At 42.2% G+C, this 24,568-nt stretch overlaps 1 long non-coding RNA gene across 1 annotated transcript in view; it reads left to right on the plus strand.

Moving 5' to 3' along the window:
* LOC139999075 (uncharacterized) overlaps window positions 1-20,169 on the plus strand; it is a 32,557-nt gene extending 12,388 nt beyond the window's left edge. The window contains exon 2 of the long non-coding RNA XR_011804108.1: window positions 18,567-20,169. This is a non-coding gene — a long non-coding RNA (uncharacterized lncRNA). The remainder of the gene's footprint in view (window positions 1-18,566) is intronic.
* Window positions 20,170-24,568: the final 4,399 nt, after the last annotated feature.

Raw genomic sequence — 24,568 nt, forward strand, 5'->3', positions numbered from 1 at the left:
TCAGATGAGCTGAGGGGTGCCAGGTGCTTGGGAGGTGCTTCTGCCTCTGCCCAGCCAGTCTGCTTTCTGTTCCCAGTATGATGGCACCCTTTAGTCAGCGTGCAGGAGAAAGAGCTGTCACATCTGGGTTCAAGTCTTTAAAGCTTTGCGAAGTGGAAATGCTGAAATTGAAGAGAGCAGGCAAGGTGCTAGGACGGGTGGCCCGCTGCTGGGTGAGGTGCTTGTTGATTCAGTAAGAGTTACTTGAACAGCCATTTTCTGCAGTGAAAGTTCAGTTTTAGGTGAATTGGATGCCTCTGTGTGCCTGCAGGATGGCTATAGTAAATTGAGGCTTGTGGTTAAATGTGCATAACTTTTGTCCTTGCTGTTTGACTTCATAGCTACTTCTTTATTGCATTTAGTGGTATAGGAAAATTTGTCACTGAATCCCATTTTCTGTGTTTGAGTCAGCACTGGCTTATTATTTATATACTTAAGCCCTCTGTTCCAGAAGATTTCGTACACGTCTTAAACAAAGGCTGGGAGGAAGCCTATGCAGAGATGTAGCGTACTGCTGTCCATTCCTTGCCCACTTTCTTTGCAGTGTTGCAGAATGAAGCTAGCAACTGAAGTGTGTGTGTGTTGGTTCTTTTTATGGTGGTGACTAGTTTGCATGTGGAAAAAAAAAAAAAGTAATGCTAGTTGGTAGGATATCATTAAAGTGAGCAGAAAAGCAAGAATTACTGGATCAAATAGCTTCATGGGACAATTCTGACTCCTTTCTTGCGACTGGAGATGACAAAGATATAGACAGAACCCACTAGAACTAAAATAGGTCTCTGATCACTCACCCTTATAATATTTTGGAAAAAAAAAAGAAAAGTAAGTATACATCTGAAGATTTTATATTGGACCTAAAACACTAAAAATACTCCCCTTATTGACTAACAAGAAGAGAGGTAGATGGGGATGGACTCTATTCAGCGGTGCTCAGCAACAGAACAAAAGGCAACAGACACAAACTGAAACATAGGAAGTTCTGGCTGAATATGAGAAAATACTTCTTTACTGTGAGGGTGACAGAGCACTGGAACAGATTGCTCAGAGTTTGTGGAGTTCCCTTCTTGGGAGATACTTAAAAGCTGCCTGGGTGTGAACCTGTGTAAAGTGCACTAGGTAACCCTGCTTATCAGGGGTTTTGGACTGAATCATCTTCAGTGAGGCCCTTCCATCCTCAAACATTCTGTGATTCTGTGAGCCCTGACACTTTGAAATTATAACTCAGGATTTATCCTGTGTATGTTTAAAACCGCTAGCAAAACAACTTTACTTAGACAAGGTAAAGAAATTGGGAAACTGGAAAAAACCCTTAATATTTTATTAACTATGTATCTGATGGTAAAATCATAGAATGGCTTGGGTTGGAGGGGACCTTAAAGATCATGTAGCTAAAACCCCCATGCCATGGGCCATGTGCAGTCGAACACCTCCAGGGATGAGGCATGCACAACCTCTCTAGGCAATGTGTTCCAGTGCTCCACCACAATCTGAGTGAAGAATTTCCTCCTAATGTCTAACTTAAATTGCCCCTCTTTTAGCTTAAAAACATTCCCCCTTGTCCTGTAATTATCTGCCTGAGCAATTTTTTATAAGCCACCTTTAAGTATTGATAAGCTGCAGTGAGGCCTCCCCAGAGCCTTTTCGTCTGTAGGCTGAACAGCCCCATCTCTCTCAGCCTTTCTTTATAGGAGAGGTGCTCCAGCCCTTTGATCATCTTCGTGGTTCTCCTCTGGACCTGCTCTAACAGCTCCACATCCTTCTTGTGCTGGGGGCCCCAGGTCTGGACACAGTACTCCAAGTGGGGCCTCAGGAGGGCAGAGCAGAGGGGAAGAACCCCCCTCCCATTCCCCACTGGCCACTGCTCTGTTGATGCAGCCCAGGATGGAGTTGACCTGGGCTACAAGCACATGCTGCTGGCTCATGTTGAGCTTCTCATCCACCAGAACCCCCAAGTCCTTCTCTGCAGGACTGCTCTCAGTGAGTTTCTCTCTCTGTACTCGTGTGGGATTGCCCTGACCCAGGTGCAGCACCTTGCACTTGGGTTTGTTGAACCTCATGTGGTTCACATGGGCCCACTTATCTAGCCTGTCTGGGTCCCTTTGGATGGCATCTCTTCCTTCCTGGGTATCAACTGCACCTCTCAGCTTGGTGTCATCTGCAAACTTGCTAATGGTGCATTCGATCCCATTGTCTATGTCATTGATAAAGATATGAAATGGAACCGTCCTGTAAGAACAAAATTAAATGTAAACCAGCAGTCACTTTCTGATGCTTAGAAAATCAGATTTAGTACCATCGCTGCTAATATTAGCAGAATGTCCTTTAATCTGCTAGTATTCAGAGAAAAGCTTCACCTTTTACATTAGGTACAGTATAAAATCTTCTCTTCGTCCATTGCTCCTTTTAATCTTTTTTTCCTCTATCTTACCTACAAAAGTGTCTTTATTAATAGTGCTACAGAAGTTTAGCCAGCGGGATTTCTTAGATCTTTTAATAACTATGTGAATTTAAGCTTTCTTACTTTCTTTTTATGATCGGCCAAGTAAAAAAAAAAAAAAAAAAGCTTTCTTTTACCAAAGTTAGACCATCCTTAAAGTTTTTTCTTTTTTTTAAACTTTGACCACCATATAAGAATAAATATTTCATAAGGTAGAGGTGCTTCTTTCCTTCCTGATCTGTCTGTGCTCAAAATCTATATTTGTCACTAGCAATAGTGTTGAAGAGAGAGATTTGCTGACCGGTGGCCTTGTTCCCCCATTTTTCTCAGAAGTTTGCTGGAAAACAAAATGGGAATTTTTTAGTTGTCAAAATCTAACACTTGCTCCAGTGCGGTATTTCTCTAGAAGTAGGCATAAGTGTGTGTGGGGGGGGGGGGGGGGGGGGGGGGGGGGCGGGGGCGGGAGGAGGCAAAAGGATCAAATTCAAGCAGGAAATAAATATGTTTTCAAATATGAAGGATGTCTTAATTTCGGAAACCAGAAATCAACATGGTGTGCAAATGTAAAAGTCATGTTGAATTAGGTTTAACGATTGGAAATGAACTGTGCAGCTTACATCTTAATGATTCCCTTTTAATGACTCTTCTCATCATAAGGACACATGGGCAATAGTCGACTTTGAATTGACTCTTGAAGGAAAAATAATCTTTAAATTGGATTTGTTGTTGTTACTTTAATAAAGATATTAGTCTACTCCATGGCAGGTTACCTGTATCACTCTTTTCCTGATAGAATGTCCAGTGCTTCCCTACCCCCTGATGTTGGTGTCTCTGAGGCAGTTTGGGCTGGTATGTTCCTATTTCATGGTTTTTAGACCGCAAAAGACTAGCAGGAAAGGGAAACCTAGGAGCTGCTTGGGGTTAGGCTGGGCATCAGTCTTCGGGTGGTGATGCAATTGCATTGTGCATCACTACTTTTGTACATATTAGTAGTACTGTTATCATCATTATTATTATTTTCCCGTAATAAATAGGAGTAATAAACTGTCTTTATCTCAACTCACAGGCTTCACTTTCCCGTTTCTCTCCCCCATCCCAGAGAGGGAGGGAGGAGGGTGAGTGAACAGCTGTGTGGTGTTCAGCTGCCCACCTGGTTAAACCACAACAACCTTTTATTGAGAAACAGGATTTGGGCTCCTCTTTGAATGCTTTGGGTTCTTTAAACAGATGAACTGCTTTCTGGAAAGTGATAGATTTGAAACTTTGATTTTTCTGTTAATATTAGCTCTATTTTTATGTTACTGCTCTTCAAAATGTGTTGCACATCCTTAACTTTTATCTGCCTGTATAGCTAAATTTTCATGGAACTGTTATCTAAAGGAGTATATGCATATTTTTGAATTCTATTATCTCACAGAAATTATAGCTTTTCTTCTGAGTAGTGAAATCACTAGGACTGTCTTAACTATGCCAGATAAAGATCTGATTTTAATGGTATGTCTGTAGTGAAATAACGGTGGATAATGGCTTTTAAAAACCATTCCAATATGTGCAGAGATGCTATGAAGGTTCTCTTGTATTTTTGTTGTATGTGATGGATGCTGTATTTGCTCTATATGATGTAAAAAATAAGTTAGATTTGGATCCAAATTGACTAGATGCAGTGTCTTGTGACTGTTAGCAACTATGGTCTAAGCTAGCAAAACTGCAAGCAGTCTCTTCCTTTTGGTTATAAAATACATCTTTTATACTGTGGTCACACCAAAGCCTTGCTGTGCACCCACCTGCCCTTCAGCCCTCTATTCAGCATATTTGATTAGGAAAGAAAATAGTAAATATAGATCTACTTGCTGGGCTGGAAGAACAGAGATCATTGTCATCTTTGAATGGCATACATGGTTAGGGCTGTGTGCATCTTTCATTTTATAGCAAAGAAAAGTAGAGTTTTGAAAAGGAGGGGAAATACTGAGTTTCAGGAATCTGAAAAAAAAAAAAAAAAAAACAACTACAAACAAATGCTAAAATAATAGCAAAACTATGTTGTTGCTAAATGCAACTTTGTGCGTGTTAGGCACTATGTTTGTTAGCCCACAATGCTGGATCATAAATAAACCATCAAGATGGATTGTAGGCTACAATGCAGAACTTTCCAGTAAAGATATCTACTTAATGGCTGAGGGGTAAGGAGAGGAAAAAAACAGTGGATTTGCAGTAATGCATAGTAGTGGTAATTTCACTGGATAGTCTCCTGAGTTCAGTGGTGTATAAATGCTCATGCTTGTGGTGGGTTGGCTGTCAGATAAGCCCCTGCTCAGCTGCTTCCTCCCTTCCACTAGCAGGATGGGGAAGAAGAATCAGAAAGGCAAAAGTGGGAAGAAAAAAAAAAAAGTGGATTGAGAAGGAGTTTAATAGATAAGGCTGGGTGCACAAATAAAGCAAGGCAAGGAATTAATTCACTCCTTCCCATCAGCAGGCAGATGTTCAGCCACTTCCTGGCGGTGGGGCCTCAGCACATATAGTGACTGCTTGGAAAGACAAACAACATAACCACAGATATCTCCATTTCTACTCTGCCTCCCAAAGGTTTAGGGCTAGGCACAACATAGCATGGGGTATCTTTCTGCTCCTTCGGGGTCAGTCATTCTGGCTCTGTCTCCTCCCAGCCTCTTGCCTAATGCCCTTGATCAGGACACAGTTGGGGAAAAGAAAGGGCCTTGATGCTGCGCGAGCACTGCTCATCGATAGCTAAAACACTTGTGTGTTAGAAACACTGTTCTGGTCACAAATCCAAAACACCATCATATTGGCTGCTATGAAGACAACTAACTCCATCCCAGACAGGCCCAGTTTAATATTTTAGCTGTGATAGTTCAGGAACGGTGGCAAAACCTCACCCTGTGCTTGTAGGGTTAGGACTTGCATATCATAGTAAAACACAATAATAGATAGGGAGCTACTAAATATATATTGGAGGTTGCTAGAAATCTAGATTAAGTCCTATTCTCTTTCCTAATAAGGAGGACAGTGGTGTGGTTTGTGTTTGTTTTTTATATACGAAGTGTTTTTTATATACGAAGTGTTTTTTATATACGAAGTGTTTTTTATATACGAAGTGTTTTTTATATACGAAGTGTTTTTTATATACGAAGTGTTTTTTATATACGAAGTGTTTTTTACAGGGTGATGGGGTAGGCAACTCAAATCAAGTCTGGGCAAGGGTAGGAAAGGCACAGCTTCAGTGTTTAATTGCTTATGTTACCTCCTCCCCCATCCAAATTAGTGACTAGAAGCCTGTATTAATTGGAAACAAATTCTAATAAGTAAAACTTGCAAAAGTTGATATAGTTTTGCTTGTAATACACAGTAAAATGTCTTGAATTTCTCTGCATGTTCTCTTTGGTTCCTTTATGCATGTATCTAACAGAAATGTAGTTGGTGGATTAATTTTTGTCTTGGGTTTTGACTCTATCAACTTGCTTAGGAAACAAACAACAAAAAAAGCTGACTAAGTGGATATCAAATTGATCTGCTGCAATTGATAGATTTTTTTTTTCCTCTGCTCTTATTTCTTTCCTTTTTCTAAGTGTTTTAAACAGACCTGCTTCTTCACAACTACAGTAAAATTCTTTGGGTGTGGTTTTTTTTTTTTGAAGACTACTTTAAAAAGTTGAAACTTGTTACAAATGGGGGCTGAGGTGGAATTGTACTACTGTGCATCATGAACTGTGCTTAGCTTAGCTCTTTGAGCTATGAAGTCTGCTTAAAAGCCAACTTCCTGTGGCTTTAAGTGTCTGAGGGGAGTGTGACTTTTGTTCAACAGACAATAAAGCATAGTTTAGTCTAACTCCACCATCAGTTTTTCATTTTCTTGCCTGTCCTTGGATGTCCTGCTCACGAACCCCAAAATATTCAACGTGCTGTTTTCAATCTCGGAATAACGGTAAGGAGTATAATGCAGAAATGTTAGGGTTGAAGGATAGATCGTCCTTGCAGAAATCCTTATCTGTTTTCAGTTTACAGCATTAGTGATGGAAAGTGAGCCTATGATGGAGTGGAGAATCCAGCCTGAAGTTCTAGCCAATACACTCAACAGTAACTTCATAAAAAATAAATAAATAAATAAATCTATACATGGGGGATGGATGTTGGATTGGAAATCATTGTGACCTCAACTGCAGTCTTGTCTTTCTGCTATGATTTCAGGGCTTTGTTATTGTTAGAACAATGCTTGCTATGCACCGATGTTATTTCGTCTGAAATGCCATTTTTTCTTCAAGCAATAATTTTTTACTTAGAGGTCATAGCCATGTCATATTAGACCCTATGCACCCCCTTCCCCCAACAGAAACTATTCTCTCAAATTTATCAGATTCTGCTTGTTTTATTGTATGTATGGCATTTCGCCACCATCATAAATACTAATAGACTACACAAAAACCATTTCCTTCTGTGTATTGCTAAAAGGAAAAGAAACTGGAATAAATGAGACACAAATCTAAAAAAAAAAAAAAAAGCATAAATATTTATTCCCTAAATGGAATACATCCTGACTTGCCTCACAGGCAATCCAAGTACAATTTCTATCCCAATTTTATTTGTCTGGGACTCCGTTTACCTGCATATCTCAATTGATTCCAGCTATACTGAGTGCTCTTCCCTAAAACCCTGTTTTCTTACCAGAGAATGGGGGTCTTTAAAGTTTAGTTTTGCTACTTTAATAGGTTTTAATTTAATTATGAAACAAACTTCAAAATGAGTTTTCCATCTCTTTGACTTTTCCTCCTACTTTTGTCTTTTAAAATGACTGAAGCGGGATAATATTAAAAGTGGAAAATGTTTGTGTGGTGCATTTACAGCCCAAGGTTTTAAAACAAGTTCCAGAAATTAAGATAACTGTCTTCAGAAAGAGAAGACAACAATTCAGAGCTCTTTACCTAATAGCAGGAAGCTCAGAGGCTATCGTAACATTAAAACATTAGTGATGGCTTCTGAGAAGTCACTTTTCAGTATGGTAGACAATCTTAAAAAAATTTAGAGTGAAAAGCAGTAGCACTGTCTTCTCTGGGAAATCAATTACATGTGACTAGGCAGAATGGTAGAACATCTGAGATTACTTTAAGGCTTTTTTTCCTCCTTTCCTCACCTGATAATGCTCTTTATAATTAGCATATTTTAAAGAGTGTGGCTAAAATGCACTTCATAGGCTATATTCTCATAAAATATTTATGAGCTTAGGGGCCAGGTAAACCATTAGAGAACTTAAATGTTCACTTGGGTGGAGAAAGTTACAAGACAAGCTTTATGATAACCCACTACACCACCAACAGTGTAAATATGCATAATGTAGTCGTCATGATGGGCATCAATTATCTGCATTTTATGTTTTGATGGCAGGTAGTTTATAGATAATTTAGATCTTGCAGGTAATTTACAGCGTGAATGACTACCTTTCACATGAATTTGCTTTGCAGTAGCAGGATCTGTCATAAAAGCTCGTTAAACTTTCTGGTCATCTACAGTATAAGGAAAAAAGTCCGCAAATACAGCTCCATATAAGTAACATAAGGATGCTCTGACATAATTTCTGCTTTCAAACAATCCTTGACCCAATTCTATTTGTTATAAGGTATCGATAGGGACTCTAAAATAAGGTGGGACAATAATTTAGGAAGTATGATAATGTGGGTTGTCTGGGGGTGTTATTTTTTTTCCCAAATATGTGGGCTTGTCTGTCTAGATGTTTTGCTGACCAGAGTTGTAGCTTTAACACCAGGCAGCAATGTGATACCAGTATGTAACTCTTACCTTCTTGTAGCACATGTTGCAGTAGTTCAAGTATTTTTTGTCAGTGAATGAACAGCTGAAAATATAAGCTTCTTTCCTGCCTGTAATACTGACTAAGGGCAGTAGTAAGACTTAAAGATGGAAGAGGATTGAGCAGAGGGAAAACTGTTAATACTGTGACAGTACGGGGTAGTGAATAAGCAGTGAAGTGAAATTGAAAGTAGAAGCTAATGATTTTTGTGTTCCTTTGATTTAAGGCAAACCCAAGTAATTAAAGGCCTCGGCAACTAAGACTAGATACAGCAGTGTGAAGGAAGTGACATATGATAGCTAGTGATAATTTCTGAGTTCCCAGTGTTAGTATTCCTTTAGGACAAACTGATGCTGTGCCATGATTAGTTAGTTCTTATGTGAGCTTGTGATACCAGGATAGTGTGTGTGTGTGTATACACACTAAAAATGTATTCATTTTTTATTACGTGTACATTACATATATACATTTATATGAAATAAAAAATATTTTTTGCTTTGAATCTATAGCACTTCAGAGGCTTACCTGCTCAGAGAGCATCCTCAGAAGACCTCCATGCTCACAGTAGCACCTAGTAGAGAAATTAGAATAGATCAGTTTAGTTGGAAGGTGTCATCAAGTCCAACCGCCTGACCACTTCAGTGCTAACTGAAAGTCAAAGCATATCCCTGAGGGCGGTGACCAAATGCCTCTTGAACACTGAAGGCTCAGGGAACCAACCACCTCACTAGGAAGCCTGCTGCGCTGCTCAGCCACCCTTATGGGAAGTGAATTGTTCCCAGTGCCCAGTCTGAACCTCCCCAGGCCTAGCTGTGTGCCATTCCCTGTGTCCTGTCATCGGTTCCCAGGGAGCAGAGACCAGCACCTCCCTCTCTGCCTCCCCTCCTCGGGAAGCTGCGGAGAGCGGTGAGGCGGACTCTTGGCCTCCTCCAGACCAGAGAACCCCAGTGTCCTCAGCCTCTCCTCACAGCACATGCCCTTCAGCCCTTTTACCAGCCTTGTTGCCCTCCTCTGGATGCTTTCAGGCACCCTGACATCCTTTTCATATTGTGGAGACCAGAATTTAGACACAACTCTTTCTGAACGTAATTTGTGAAAGATCTGTGTAAATGGTGCCACCGCATTCAGTGATTTCCCCTGTGTGTTCCTTGTCCTGGGAAATTGCAGATCCTGCAGGCTCCTTTGGGCTTACTTCAACAGCAATCCCAAGATCTTGACTTGCTTTTCCTTACAATCCTTATCACATAGCTAGACAGGTGATAATCTTTTTATTGTATTTTTTATTTTGCAGGGTGCATTATTAAGCATATACCTAACCACTGAGCTCAGTAACAGACATGTGATAGTTGTTACTTCATTGCTCTATTTCATATAGCCACAGAGGAAAAGATTATTTATATTTCTTTCCCGTTTTATAAATATGGTATTTTTTCTCAAAAGCTTTTCAGTGTTAGTTTTAACTGCTGAGACAAATGATCACGCCTTTACATTATAAGTTTGAGCTACACTGTGCATGGCAGTATACCAACAAACAGGTCGATCAAAGGTGTCAAGGTGTTTGACATAGCTGCTCCTGGTTTCCTATTGCTACAAGAGAAAGAAATAGAAAAATGCCCTTGCTTCCCTGACTTTATTCAACAGCTCAGTAGAGCTACTGAGGGTAACCACCTGACTCCAGAAACAAATTCATCATCTAAACCACTTCGTATCCATAATAATAAGACAGGCATATTTAAGCTTTGTCAACAATATTGTTGCAAAAGAGACACGCTTTAGTCTAGCATACGATTTTAATACTTTTTTTTATTAATGAGACTGGAGGGCTGCTGCTAATGCTGTTGACAGTCTGAGACCAAGTGCATGTTTCTTTTCTTAAATTTTGAGCAAGTTACAGTACACACATGCCACTGCCCACACACAGACAATGTGAAAACACTTTGCCAGCAATTGCAGCATATTTTTGAATTTGAGGAGGCCACTTGCACAAGGTGGGTAGGAGAGCTCTCCTCTTGCCAACCAAGTCTGTTATTTTTGTGCAAGTCTTTCACAGCTCTTTTGACCAAGAGAGAATCTTTTTTGTATTTATTTATTTATTTACTTGGAGCAGCAGAGAAAAGGATTGCTCCTAAGCCGTCGGAATAAGTACATATACCCCCCTCCGTGTTTATTAATTTGTTGGTACTTGTTTATTTCTGCAATTCTGATCTGGCAAAAACTAGACCTATTATCTCCCTCTCTGTTCATGAGTTTCTTGTTCTGACAAAAACCATCCATAGTATGCTTCCTGCATTTTTATCATTTTTAACAAGGTGGTGAAAAAGTTGTCAAGAGGCTAGTAGGTAGAGCTGAGGTCCTTTTTTTTTTTTTTTTTTTTTTTTTTCCTCCTGCTAGCTGTTGAAATGGAGCCATGAGACACTGTTGTGTACTGATGGGTCTGTTACTGTGGAACACTCTTCGCTGTGGGAAGGTGGAGTCAGCAGAGCAGGCAAAGGTTTTTGTGATTCAAGAGGAGGGTAATCTGGTTAGTTCTTATGAATAGCTTTTAATACCTTAGAGGGAAAAAGGAAGGTCTGTATTTTAGTGATTATCTTTTCCCATCAGTTATAAAAGGATGAAAAGCACTTTGTGGCAGTAACCTAATTGTTGTGAGTTGTCCAGCGCATTGCATAGCAATGTCTTGGTCCAGAGATGAGGCTGTCAGATGTTACTGCAATATAAATAATGTGTGTGATGTGAAAATAACCTTGTCTTGGAAAAGGTTGGCTTGTTAGGATGGCTTCTGTATGTTGTTTCAGCTTTTCCCGTGCTTCTCATTAACTCATTGAGATACTTGTCTCCCCTCATCTACTTCAATAATTCTGAGATAGTATAAAACAAACATGAAGGTCCTCAAAATTCAGAATGTGTTTGATTTAAATCAAGTCCCCATAAAAGGCAGGGGCAGCCTCTACCACTGAAATATTTCATTATGCATGAGGCGAGAAGTCTTTTGAGAGTTTTGTTTTCTGGCCTGATTAAATGAACTAGTCTGTGTGCTTCCCACCCCCTCCCTCTTTCTTTAAACAACATATCCTTTTTGCCTGAAATACAATTATATGCTCAAATGAGCTCTTAGTCTGCTAAAGGAGGACTTGTATTTGTCCATGTATTCTGCCTGAACCACAGTAATCAGCTGTTTGGCATCTTAAAACATTCCCGACATTAGTGGAAGCTACTAATTTTTTTTTTTTTCCACTCCTGCTAGATGAACATTCTCGCTTATCCAAGTGTTCAGCCTTGGGTTAAAACATTTTTATTATCTTGTGACTCATCTTTCTCTCTCCCTCTTCCCTTTCCAGGATAGTAGCTAATGTTCATTAATCAGAAAGAAATGAGGCTGTGTTTTCAGTGCAATATTCAGTGCTCTAAAGTAAGACCAAGAACAAAAATAAGACTATTCGCAACAGCCAAAAATAAAATAGATAGCAACAAATTACAGTCTGTGTATTGTACCCATACAAAACTTCTTTGCAATGTAGTAATATAGCATCTGAAGTTAATAGTATTTGAATTGCTGCCAGTATGCAATAAAGAAAAATCTATCTTATCCTATCATCTAGTAAGGTTTAGTTCATGTTATTCTATTGCTGTTTACTGGGTGCCTCTGCAGTTTTTGAAGTATTTTTTTCCAGTTGAGAAATGCACTTGGTTTTAGGCAGCTGCTGGACCAGAAGAGCCCAGAGCGTTTTTCTTTCTTTCTGTACTTGTTGTATATGACATCAGTGAGAAATCAGTAGAATATTTGGGATGTATCGAAATCCTTGTGACATTTGGACGTAATGGAGGGACATCTGTACAGTCTTACAGTCTCACTTCCAGGCATTTTTTTGTTATCATTTTTATCAAGTGGCTAATGAACCTTCTTGTGATATCTTGTTGGAGTAGACATGAGGAAGAGGAGGGAAGGTTTTTATTGTGTGATTATTCATATCAGGTTAGTAAATGAATGCAGCTCAACCAGGGAGAAAAAGGGATGTATTTTTGACGATGTCGACTGGTAAAATAATAAGAGGGAATGGAGAGGCTGTTTACTTAGTTCTTCAGCCCTTCCCATCAGAATTATATTCCAATAGATGAGTAATTGAATTTTGCATTCCAGTAAGACCTGTACTACTCACATCAAAAAATGTTATCAAAATTCCCAGACCCTTATCCTGATACATAACCTTCAGAATATCTTCGTTCATGACTAGTGCTGCTCAAGTAAGTGTGTTGGGATTCTATTATGCAGACTATTTGGTGTAGTACTCACTTCCATGAAAAGACACTGAATGTCAGTACTTCTCTGTTACTGTTAAAAACTGCAGTAACACAGTAAAGATGTTTCTTCTCATGTTTCGTGAATTTACAGTAATGAATTGATGAAAACAAAAAAACGTCACCCACCTACAAGGAAACTTAATACCAGGAGCAATTAGCTTGCCCAGATTCTGGTTTTGACTCTTTTAAATACCACTATTTGCTGCACCTAGATTTTTGCATGTGTTGCACCTAAATTACTGCTGCTCCAAAAGGTTATTTTTTTCCCATTTACTACCTGCTGAATATTGTGATTGGATCTGTTGCAAGGAGTAGACATGCACTGGTTTAAGGCACATAGTGCAACCTCAGAGAAAAACACAGTATTCTGTGATGCCTCCACAGAGTTAGCTGGTCTTTGAAACTCCATCTTTCCTCCTGCTGGGATCCAGTTCTGCTGCTGACCACTTCCCCAAGAGCACACCCAACTGAACTCCTCAATATCAGTTCCCATTTACAGGAGCATTCTGAAGCCTTAATCATTTTCTCTTCCCTCACTGTTGTTCTCCTTCCTTGATTATTTGAACCTGTTTTTGGGATATATATTTATCTATCTATCTCTCTCTATATATAATCAGAAATACATCTAGGCACATAAAACAGATTTCGGGGCTAAGAACATCATTCAGGTATCTTTAATCTCAGAATGGTTTGGGTTGGTTGTTTGGAAGAGACCTTAAAGCTCACCCAGTTCCAACCCCCTGCCATGGGCAGGGACACCTCCCAGCAGACCAGGCTGCCCAAAGCCCCATCCAGCCTGGCCTTGAGCACCTTCAGGGATGGGGCACCCACAGCTTCTCTGGGCAGCCTGTGCCAGTGCCTCACTGCCCTCAGGGTAAAGAATTTCCTCCTAATATCTAATCTAATTGTACCCTCTTTTATTTTAAAACCATTACCCAAAAAAGTTCTGTCACTGCACTCCCTGACAGAGTCCCTCCCCAGCTTTCCTGCAGGCCCCCTTTAGGCACTGTAAGGTCTCCCCAGAGCCTTCTGTTCTTCAGGCTGAACAACCTCAGCTGCCTCAGCGTGTTTTCACAGGAGAGGTGCTCCAGCCCCTTCGTCCATCCATCCTTGGGGCCCTCCTCTGGACTCATTGTCATACTTGTGTGTCCTTCTTGTGCTGGGGGCCCCAGAGCTGAGCACAGGGCTCCAGGTGGAATCTCACAAGAGCAGAGAAGAGGGAGACAATCATCTCCCTCACCCTGCTGCCCACTCTGCTTTTGATGCAGCCCAGGATACAGCTGCCTTTCTGTGCCTCAAACCCTCACTGCTGGCTCATGCTGAGCTTCTCATCAAACCAGCAGCCCCAGGGCCTTCTCCTCAGGGCTGCTCTCAATCCATTCTTCACCCAGGGCCCAGGCGCAGGGCCTTGCACTTGGTCTTGTTGAACTCCGTCAGGTTCTCACAGGTGCACCTCTTGAGCCGGGTCCCTCTAAATGGCATCCCTTCCCTCCAGCATGTCGACCGCACCACTCAGCTTGGGCTCACTGGCAAACTTGCTGCGGGTGCACTTGATCCCACTGCCCATGACACTAACAAAGACATGAAAAAGCAGTGGTCCCAAGACTGGTCCCTGAGGAACACTGCTCATGACTGTTCTGCACTTGGACATTGACTGCAATTCTTCAAGTGCAACCATCCAGCCAGTTCCTTATCCACCGAGTGGTCCAACATTTCTAGAAATATCAATATTTTAAATACATATCTTTTCATCAGTTCTGGACTCTGCTCTCTTGCTTTTCAGGGATGCCTCTCCAAAGCACTTGATTTCTCAGCACCTTCATGAATGTTAGCTCAGAAATTTAAGCACAGGTTGTTACTGCCTGGCAATGTAGGGCCTTTCCCTTGTAAGCATTCATCCTACTATGAAGGTGACGTTCCCTTTCTGAGTCTTCTCTAATTAAAATGCTGTTATTTAATTAGACTTTCTCAACTTGCCCTCAGAAGCCATCGTTAGGAAGAGCATCCTCGGTGCATGCAGCATGCCAACATTACCCAGTCTTTTACTCTCTACAGCTAAGTACCTAGAGCTTGGCTGTTACAGAAAACCATCACATTGATGTCAGAACAGTTGCTTGTCCTTCCTTCTGAGGAAAGAAAAGCAAACTCAATCTGAGGTTACACCATAAAAATGTATATAATAATAATAAATGGACACAGGAGAACTGTAAAAGGTTTATTATGCAAACAACTCTTTTCAGAACAATCAGCCTATGAACTGTGAACAACTCTGAACAACTCTGAACCTGGAAGTGGGTGCCGCTCTCCCTGCTATCCCTAGTGGGTCCTGCGCTAGGGTGCCGGCCCATCGCCTGCAGCTGTCCTGTCTGAGCCGCAGGTGCAAGTTGGGCAGTGTGGGGGTGCTGAGGGCTGCCAGTCGGGTGGATTTGGCATGGCCGTGGCAGAGGCTGCTGCCAGCCCGGGACTTGCAAGTGGACGCAAGGGAGGTCTGGCAGCCCCGGGAAAGCGCGCAGCTGCCGCGTTTCGGTGCATAGGTGGCAAGGCGGGTCCCATGAGAGGCAGAAAGTGGTACCGTGTGGGAGTAGGAGAGGCAGGTGGGCTCTGGCTGCTGCGTGCTGGCAGCTGGGGGGAGGCCGGAGGCTGTTGATTGTCCCTGCCTGCTGCCTCTGCAGCGGGGCCTGGCAGGGAGGGAGCATCCGTGCATGAGGCTGGATGGGCACCGCTAGCCTGGGGGGGGGCTTTTGCCTGGCGCTTTGGGAGAGGGGACCCTGGGGGGGCTGCTGTCTGCGTGTCTTCTTCTGCAGCTTTTTCCATCCCGTCCTTCTCCTGCCCAGCATCTGCTCCCCGCCCATGCTGGATGCCTGAGCTGCTGCTGCTGGGGCACTTTGCATCCAGATCCGCCTGTGTTGCAGGGGCAGCCGTGGCTTTCCTCTTCAGGGCGGCACGGCGATTGCAGTTGATGAGCAGGTGGGGAGAATACCTCTTGAAGTTGGGGTTGTGGTAGAGGAGTAACTAAAAAAATGCAAAGGAGGAGAGTTAGTTGCTACCATTTCCCAAAAATAATAAAAAATCGTTGATTGAGAAACCCAGCTACCATGACTCGACAGATGCTTCTGCGTAGCATTAACATAGAGGTAAAGGTAAGACTACCCTGCTAATGTGCATCCGACAGTTGAAACAAGAATTCAGATATTGCACAGCAAGAGATCTTGCAACTATATTAAACTGAGTAGACTCCTCATAGCCCAATTTATTTATATTTCCATTCCATTAATTTAAACTCATTGAGTATAACCCAAATATAGTGTATCCACATTTCTACCACTCATCAATGCCACCTGACAAATACCTCGACACCAGCCTGAGAAAGACATTAAGTTTAGAACATTTACTGTCGTCCTCACCTCCTCTATTGCCAAGGCCTACTTTATTTAACCCCCCCTATCTCCCACTAGAATATCGTGAGTGTTGGTTCATGTGTGGAGCAAGTGATGTACCTTCCTATGAGCAGAAAATGCATCTTCTGCCATGAATTTGGGAAGCGAGGCAGATCTTGGGAAGGTCCATTTCATTTTGGTGAATCCGTACAGGTTAAGTTCACGAATGAAACTCTTCACACTGTCAGCCTCAAAAATTTTCTGCGGCCCGGTCCTCCCCAGCACTTCTACGTTAAACATTTCCTCATCGATCACAATGCAGCTTTCACAGCGAGCCCAGCAAATGCTCTTAAACTCGTCGCCTTCAACTAGGTACCACAGTTTCGTTGGGAAACTGAGGAAGGAGAAGACATTGGTTTTGACAGCACGCTCCTCAGAAGAACTACCGCGTCTGCTCTCACGGTTATCAGTGGAAGCTGGGCAATCCTTTCCTCCCTCCGTTGATGCTGCAGCACCATCAGAAGCTGCTCCTCCATCCTGTCCCGGAGGCTCAGCAGAAGGGGACTCTGAGGATTCAACCGGCTTGTCTGGAGCAGCATCGGGTGAAGTTTCTGCTGGAAGCGGCTCCCTTTTAATTTCTTTTGTCTCATCTTCACTGAAACTTCCGCCTGAAGCCATTTCAGTGGGCAGCTCAGTCTTCGTCCTGCCAGTCAGCAAGTGAGACCCAGCTGGTCTGTCTGGGCGTTCTGGTGGGAGATGCTTGAACATCACCGTGACACCCGCAGTCACCACAGTGACATCACAGTGGAACGGCCAGAGCAGATGTTGCTGCCCAGCACTTGTTGCTGGTGCTGTACCACGGGTGTTTCCACTCCAAAGAAGCACATAAAGCTGTGTTGAAAGGGGATCGCTTCTTCCCTAGACCTTGCTTCCCCTTCCCCGTGTGATAGCTCCCTTCTGGCCTCCTTGATGTCCCTCTACGTTTTCCAGCTGGGGAGGGAAATCAGTTGCCCGAGCAATGAGAACTAAAGAATGTAGCAATCTCTTCCTAGTTTCCTGCCACTCCTTGAAGATGCTCTGTGATTTCCACAGCACCGCTTCTGCAAGGGAATAGCTGTGTACCCAGGCGATGCTCCTCAAGGTCAGCAGTCTCCCAGAGGCTGCTCTGCAGGTCCAACCAGAATAAAACCTATACAGATTTTGCTGATGACATAACAGAGTAGATGTACAAGCCCTTGTTTCTTTGATCGGCTTCCTATGCTTTGATTTGATATTTTAGCAGTGTGGAAAGCAACTCAACAAAACCAGTGACGTTCATCCAAGCCTTTTAAATCACACCCCTCTCTACAGGGTCAAATGGGTCCCTTCTTGTAAAGGAAAGGTTCGATGTAGAGGTAGTGTCTGGATGCACTATGGATGGAATAAATCCTAAGTTTGCAAATCATACTAAATATGAGGAGATGTGAGCTCCCTTGTGTATAGACAGGCCTTGTGGCGAGATCTTGACAAGTCCGAGTGCCAGGCAATCACTGACGTATGAAGTTTAACAGGGACAAGCGACAGATTCTTCACCTACATGTAGGTTGGGGCAACATTGCCTATGCATACAGAGTGGGGGATGAGCAGCCCTGCAGCAAGGGATCTGGGCACTGTGGTCAGTGGCAAGTTGAATAGGTATCAACAGCGTACCCTGCGGCCAGGAGGGCCACCCATACCCTGGGCTGCATCAGGCACGGCATTCCTAGCCAGCTGAGGGAAAGGATTGTCCTGCTCTGCTCTGCTCTGCTCTGCACTGATGTGGCTTCACCTCAAGCACTGTGTGCAGTTTTGGGTGCCACAAAATAAGAAGTACTGTTAGAGAGCTGTTAGAGAGTGTCCAAAGGAAGCTAGGGAAATGGTAAATAGAAGGTCTAGAGGGCAAAACGTGTGAGGAGCGGCTGAGCTCCCCTGGTTTGCTCAGCCCCGACAGGAGCAGGCTGAGGGGAGGCCTCATGGCAGCCTGCAGCTCCCTCAGGAGGGGAGCGGAGGGGCAGGCGCTGAGCTCTGCTCTCTGGGGACAGCGACAGGACCCGAGGGGACGGCATGGAGCTGGGGCAGGGCAGGGTCAGGCTGGGGGTTAGGGAAAGCTTCTGCACCCAGAGGGTGCTCGGGCACTGGGACAGGCTCCCCAGGGCAGTGGTCACAGCACTGAGCCTACAGAGTACAAGAAGCGTTTGGACAATGCTCTCAGACACATGGTCTAAATTTTGGGTGGTCCTGTGTGGAGCCAAGAATTGGACTTGATGATTCTGGTGGGTCGCTTCCAACTCAGGCTATTGGGTGATTATTTTATGATTATATACAGGAAGTGTAGCTCGTGTCATGTTGGAACTACAGCAAAAAGCAAAGTCAGCTCATGCAGGCCCACAGTTGCACCATTGCATGGTGCTTCTTATTAGATCAGCTCTTGAATTAAGTAAGCAACCTGGAGGTGAAAACCTCTTTTCTTACTTACCACTTCAGCAGTCCAGTTAACTTCAGTTTAGGCATTTTCCTAAGTGCTGCTTTTGTTTGGAGAAGAACATTTATTCAGTGTTTCTTTCCATTCCTAATATTTCAGGTTCCTAAAGGAAGTCACTGCTGGTCAATGATTGCACACTCCAGGCCCATTCTTTGGAAGGACAGTGGCCAAAAAGGCAGCCAGAGCAGATGTGGCTGCCCAGCACTTGTTGCTGGTGCTGTACCACGGGTGTTTCCACTCCAAAGAAGCACATAAAGCTGTGTTTCAAGGGGATCGCTTCTTCCCTAGACCTTGCTTCCCCTGCTACTACCTGAAAGCAGCAGCTCCGGCTCCTACCTGAAAGTGGAGGAAAGCACCCGCTGGTTCCAGATCTCACTGAAAGCAGCCTGGGAGCTTCTGCCACAGTCCTGCCACTGCTGCCTGACGGTGCTGCGCTCCTGCTGCTCCCGCAGGCTCAGGCTGACCGGTGCCTCCAAGAGCACTACATCAAAAGGATGCTTGGTGTGCAGCTAGATGACTCAGACACCTCCCTGAGCATCAAGTAGGCTGCAGCCAGCTTCAGCAGCAGCACGGCACCACCAAAGAGTTGTGCTGCAGCAGAGATGCAGTTTGTCAGGCACATGGCCAGGCATGCCTGCCACCACTGCTTCCACCTCAGATGTCTGCAGATCTGCACCCGCATGCTGGTGGCAAAGGCTTTTCTCCCCCCATGCCTTGAAGAAGGTTGGGTTCCAGCACCTGACGCCAAGAGCTCTGTCTAGCCTGGTGCAGGAGAGATTGCCCCCTGTCGCCGGTTGATCCTCCTGTGGCACCTCTGCTCTTGCCTTGACCACTTGCTGTTAGGCAAAGAGACAACAATGTTTGTCCATTGTTCTCCCTGAACAGGGTTTTGTTCGAGTGCATGAAATCCAGTTTCAGTTCTGCTAACCAAGGCATCCTTCCCCTGTCATGCCCTGCCCCTATTCTGGAGAGGGTTGGAGATAAAATCGTCCTAGTGTTATGGACTTCAAATAAAGCGCAATGCCTTCAGTGGCTTGCTTTACCTTGAATCGCTGATACCCATTCCAAAGCAATTTCTGGAAGTCTTTACACATCTTCAAATTGTCATACCCCGTTTTGTCACGGAACAATTTCCTAGTTGTGAAAACCTTGTTTGCACTAGAGTGCAAACCTGCAAGAGCTAATCTCAAAGTAATGCCATTTTCTAGGCCAACAAAGTGTTAGTGAATCCGATTTTTCTAAATGTGCATCTCTTAAAACTACAGGAATCATCAAGTTCTATTCTGATCTTCCCTAATGCAATGGAGATGAACTTCTTCAGGTCAGTTTCAGATTGGAGAGAAGAAAAAACAACTGCATAGCACTTACCTTTTAAGGTTTAGTGACAAAATCAATCTTTTAACTGTTATGAAAATAGTCAAAACTTTAAATGGCAACTAGAAGATGGTGACCAGTTTGGTAACACTTAAAAAGGATGCTCAGAAAACTGTAAGCACAGAACTGTGGAAAATCAAGCCCTTTAAGATTGGCCACCTTAGATATCCATAAGTGACTAAGCTCTACGTGTTAATCTTCAAAAGCTTGTAGTTAGGTTGTATTTTATTCTCTACTCATTTAAATTAAAGCATTACCAAGATTCAGTAGATAAACTTCAATTCTTTTCCCATTCCTGCTACAAATAAATGTTATGACTTCCAAATGAGCCACAACAATATCAGTCCTTTTATAACGATGAACAAAGCCCACCCTGCCATGGGCAGGGACACCTCCCAGCAGACCAGGCTGCCCAAAGTCCCATCCAGCCTGGCCTTGAGCACCTCCAGGGATGGGGCACCCACAGCTACTCTGGGCAACCTGTACCAGTGCCTCACGACTCTGAGAGTAAAGAATTTATTCCTAATATCTAATCTAAATCTACCCTCTTCTAGTTTAAAACCATCCCCCCTTGTCCTATTACTGTCTGCCTGAACAAAAAGTTGCTCTCAATCTTTTTTTTTTTTTTAAGCCCCCTTTAAATACTGAAAGGCTGCAATGAGGTGTCCATGGAGCCTTCTCTTCACAGAATCAATAGGGGATTTTGTTTACTTTAAAGATAATATAGGTTGGAGTTAATTTCATGATATTGTGCAGCAATATTTAGCTGAAATAAGTTTTTATCCTTTTTTGGTATTTCTTTTGATGAGTCTCAAGCTTCAGATTGTTTGATGATAACCTAATTTATAAGTTGGGGGTGGGGAAGGAGCATAACAGATGGATGGTGGAAACTAGAAAGGACTGACTATGACACACACACACACGCGCGCACACATTCCCCCAACCTTTTCTAGCAGGGGAATTGAAGGGATTGATGTAGCTACTTTATAATTTTCATATCTGATCTTTCACTTTAAGCTCCTAGCTGCTTTGGTTTGAACTGGAGAATGGTTAATCTTCCCTGAGCGCTTTTTTTGCTGCTATTCAGTCATCAGACAACTGAAAAACAAGCCACGTTAGATAAGATGATAGAAGTAGATCAGGCAAACATCCTTAAAATGATTTTAGAGCTTCTTGGGCCTCCTCTTAGGAAGTTTGGTTTAACTAAACTCTGGAGCATCTGACAGATGCTACACATTCTCATCACACACACATTCTGTGAAGGTTGACTGCTATCATGGGCACACACGTGGGAGTAGAGATGCAGAGACATATGCATCATATTTAGATCTTTACATGTGCAAATCTAATTATAATCAGAGAGGCTTAGTACATCTTAAACTATTTTTTTCCCTTTGCAATTGCATTCCCCTCTGTTACATCTGCTGGAAGGAAATCTCTGGGCAGTGAAAATTCAGCAAAGCTTCTTACTCTGTAATGCTATGGCAATTTCCTAAATATAGGTCTTCTACTACACAGTGCCTTTTGTAGAGCGTATCTCAGGGGAAAACTAAACAGAATAGAAGATGGGCCATATAGTTTAAATGAAGAATGAATATGTATGTATGTATGTGTCTGAGATTAATATAAGGGGGACAAAATTCTACCATCTCAAAACCAGAACATTTTCAGGTGTAACTTAGTAACACAGAAGTTGGAAAGAAGGAATTGGAGCAAGATGGTAGAGAGTATTTCTTCGTTTTAAAATAACAACGATGGGCAAAAAGTGCTTATTTCATTGACAGTAACAATATGCTGTCTGCTCTTCTTTTTTTGCTTTACAAGCATTCTCCCCTTATGTATTTTGATGTTTATTTTTCTTGGTTTCCTCTGAACAGCCCATTTTCTATTTTGTTGATACTCATTTCTGTCTTCTTCTATCACTGAATCATTCTTTTAGAATCATTCTTCTTTTTTTTTCCTTTCCTTGCCTGCTTCTTTTCCTCTTGCAATTACTGTGCCTCAATTGGCTCACTTTGCTCTTCGTACTCTAACTTTTTCCTTATTTCTTGTTACAATGGTTTGCTCTTGAAATCAGGAAGGCATTTTTCTTCATGGCCTTACATTGTATCCCTTAAATATTTGTCTGCTTTTGTCACTAGTTGTGAAACTGCTAATTTGATGCTCTAACGTAGTAGTGATTATTATTTTTTTAAACAAAAATAATTTAGTCTCCTACTTGACAGAGTAAGCCTATTCAGTTTGGTTTTGTTTTTTTTGTATTCTGAATGTTCATCCCATTTTACCCGTGTTTCGTAAACAAAGTCTATTCTGCAGATAGTGATACCTTTTAATCTCCCTTGGAATCAGTTAAAGTTCTTCAGCCAAGAAGTCCTCTGTAGAGCCAGTCTCGTCACATTGTCACAGTTCAAATGCAGCAGTGCCTTTTCAGAGTTGCCCTGTTGGTGTTTCTGGAGCACCTGAAGTCATGGAAATGTCTTTCTAAATCTTTCTTTTCTTTTTTTTTTTTTTTCTTTTAAAAATGAAAAGGCAGAGGGGAAATGACCTTGTAATCTATCAAGTGGCTAGTCCTGAGCTAGCACTCCGTGCTTCGCCTGGTTTTGCTGTATGCTTTGCAGTATTTGCTCTGAATCCTGCATACAGAAAAGGAGCTGCTGTCCTCTGCTCTGCTTTGCTTGTGCTGAATGGTCTCCCTTGATAGCCTTCAGTACCTCACATATTATTGAACTTGTTCAGGCCCCCTGTGCTTCAGAAGGCTATGCACAAAATCTGTAGTGTCTCTGTGCTGCTTAGATGTTAGCATCTGGGTATAGGAAAATCTTTCAGCAAAGCCGAAAGCATTCAGATCCCTGTAGGAAAGTTCCAGAATCCTGAAAGCTTAATAAGTTCAGATTTATATTGCAGAACGGTGTAAAATAAAATGAGAATTTGATCAGATACATTCTGAATATAATAAGAAAACACTTGGCTTAAAACTCACCCACTGAAGCTAACTAAATGCAGTAATTGAACAGTAAAGATGAAGAAAACACCTTAATTTTGTGCTGCCTGTTGTCACCATGCTGGAAACAGTTTCTCTTCGCCTGTCCCAACCAGAGGATTCTCTCATCTTGCTGCGTGGTTGTAGACTGAATTTGGTTTTCATGAAGCAAGGGGCAAAAGGTTGCAAGTCTGGTTAAACAGAGGGGAAAAAAACCTTCCATTAATATTTATTCCATTCTGTTTGTTCAGTACCAGTGGTAATGCTTTCGGATGCAGTATGGCAGGGAAGTGTGGCATCACTTACTGCCACCCGTTTACTGAAGGAGACAATGTGATGTGGATTTCTAAGAGTGTGTTCAGCATTTGTTATTCAGTACAAGAAAACACAGGAGAGATTCAAAGAGCTCTTCAGAAACATCTTACAGACACTCTGCCCTCCCCAGAAGATAAAACTTCAATTTGAATAAACTGGCTAGCACAAACCACAAGTGTTTATCTGTAATGTTTCGGCATAGTTTGGAAACTTCAGTTTCTATTAGTCTCTGAAGAAAAACATTAGTCATTGGTTACCAAGATTCCTTTTTTTTAATATATCATGGAACAGCTAGTGGTCAGCTGCCAGTGAAGCTTGGTAAGAGTTCAGTTAGCATAATGTACTTTTACCTGGGTCACTTCCATGTTACCTGAACTTTCAGCCTTGCTGGTTGATAAGGTCCGACCTATATCAGGGCTTCCCTAACGAAGTTTTAATCTTTTCACCTTCTAAATAAAATTAGCAGAAGAACACATTAAAATTGAACATTAGGACTTTCATGTTTCCTGTTTTTCCATAAACCACCGCTTGTGGGTTTGTTGTTGTTTGGAGTCATGCAATATCTAGTTCTTCAAACCAGAACAGGTTTTTTGTCTAATATCCTTACTAGTGTCTAATATTACAGTCCAGTAATATTGCATAAAAGAGGGAAGACTAGAAAATACAGCCAAAAAAAAAAAAAAGTGACTTTCCCAGCCACATCTGTAAAGATCACTTTACCTCCGGAGATGAAATGCCTTGTCAGTCTTATCATGAGATGAAATGTAGGGCTGATATGTTTGTGTATACCAATTTGTTTGAATAATGTAACATTAGAGTACAGTAACAATATATTTCCAAGGTCTTACTTGCAATCTTTCACAGTTCCTTTCCCATTTTGGCTAGCATCTGTTGCTAGTTTGATCTTGCTTACCTATTCTATGACTTACAGAAGATGCCTCTGTTGGAGACTGCACTGGGCAGCTTGGCATTTCTTTTCCTGGTGTCATGTTGGCTGGTGCAAGAGCAGAACATGTAGACAGTGTCATTCCCAGCTGGAGTACCTGGTTGTGCCCTTTTTTGTTTTTCACTGATAATGTATCTTAGTAACTAACATGGTTCTCTTCAGACTTCCTTGGTTTGTTTTCTGTAGCTTTCTGGGAATGTTCCTGGTTTGAAACATCTCTTTTTTTTTTTTTTTTTTTTTTTTTTTTTAATTTTTTTGTGCTGTAGCATTTTGAAAGCTGATAAACTCCTTGCACATATTAGGTAGCTATTTATAAGGCAGAATAATTTAGTCTAGTGAAGGACCCTTTTTCCACGCTATCAGTACCACCTGTAGATTGGACATGACAGCGTGCATATAATGAAATTTGGGAATGAGATTCAAATACCATTCAACTCTTCTATATGTGATTTTCGTAGGGTGTGTGTATGGGGACTCTGTCACAGA

The sequence above is a fragment of the Anas platyrhynchos genome, chromosome 1 (assembly GCF_047663525.1).
Source record: "Anas platyrhynchos isolate ZD024472 breed Pekin duck chromosome 1, IASCAAS_PekinDuck_T2T, whole genome shotgun sequence".
In the NCBI taxonomy this organism is placed as follows: Eukaryota; Metazoa; Chordata; class Aves; order Anseriformes; family Anatidae; genus Anas; species Anas platyrhynchos.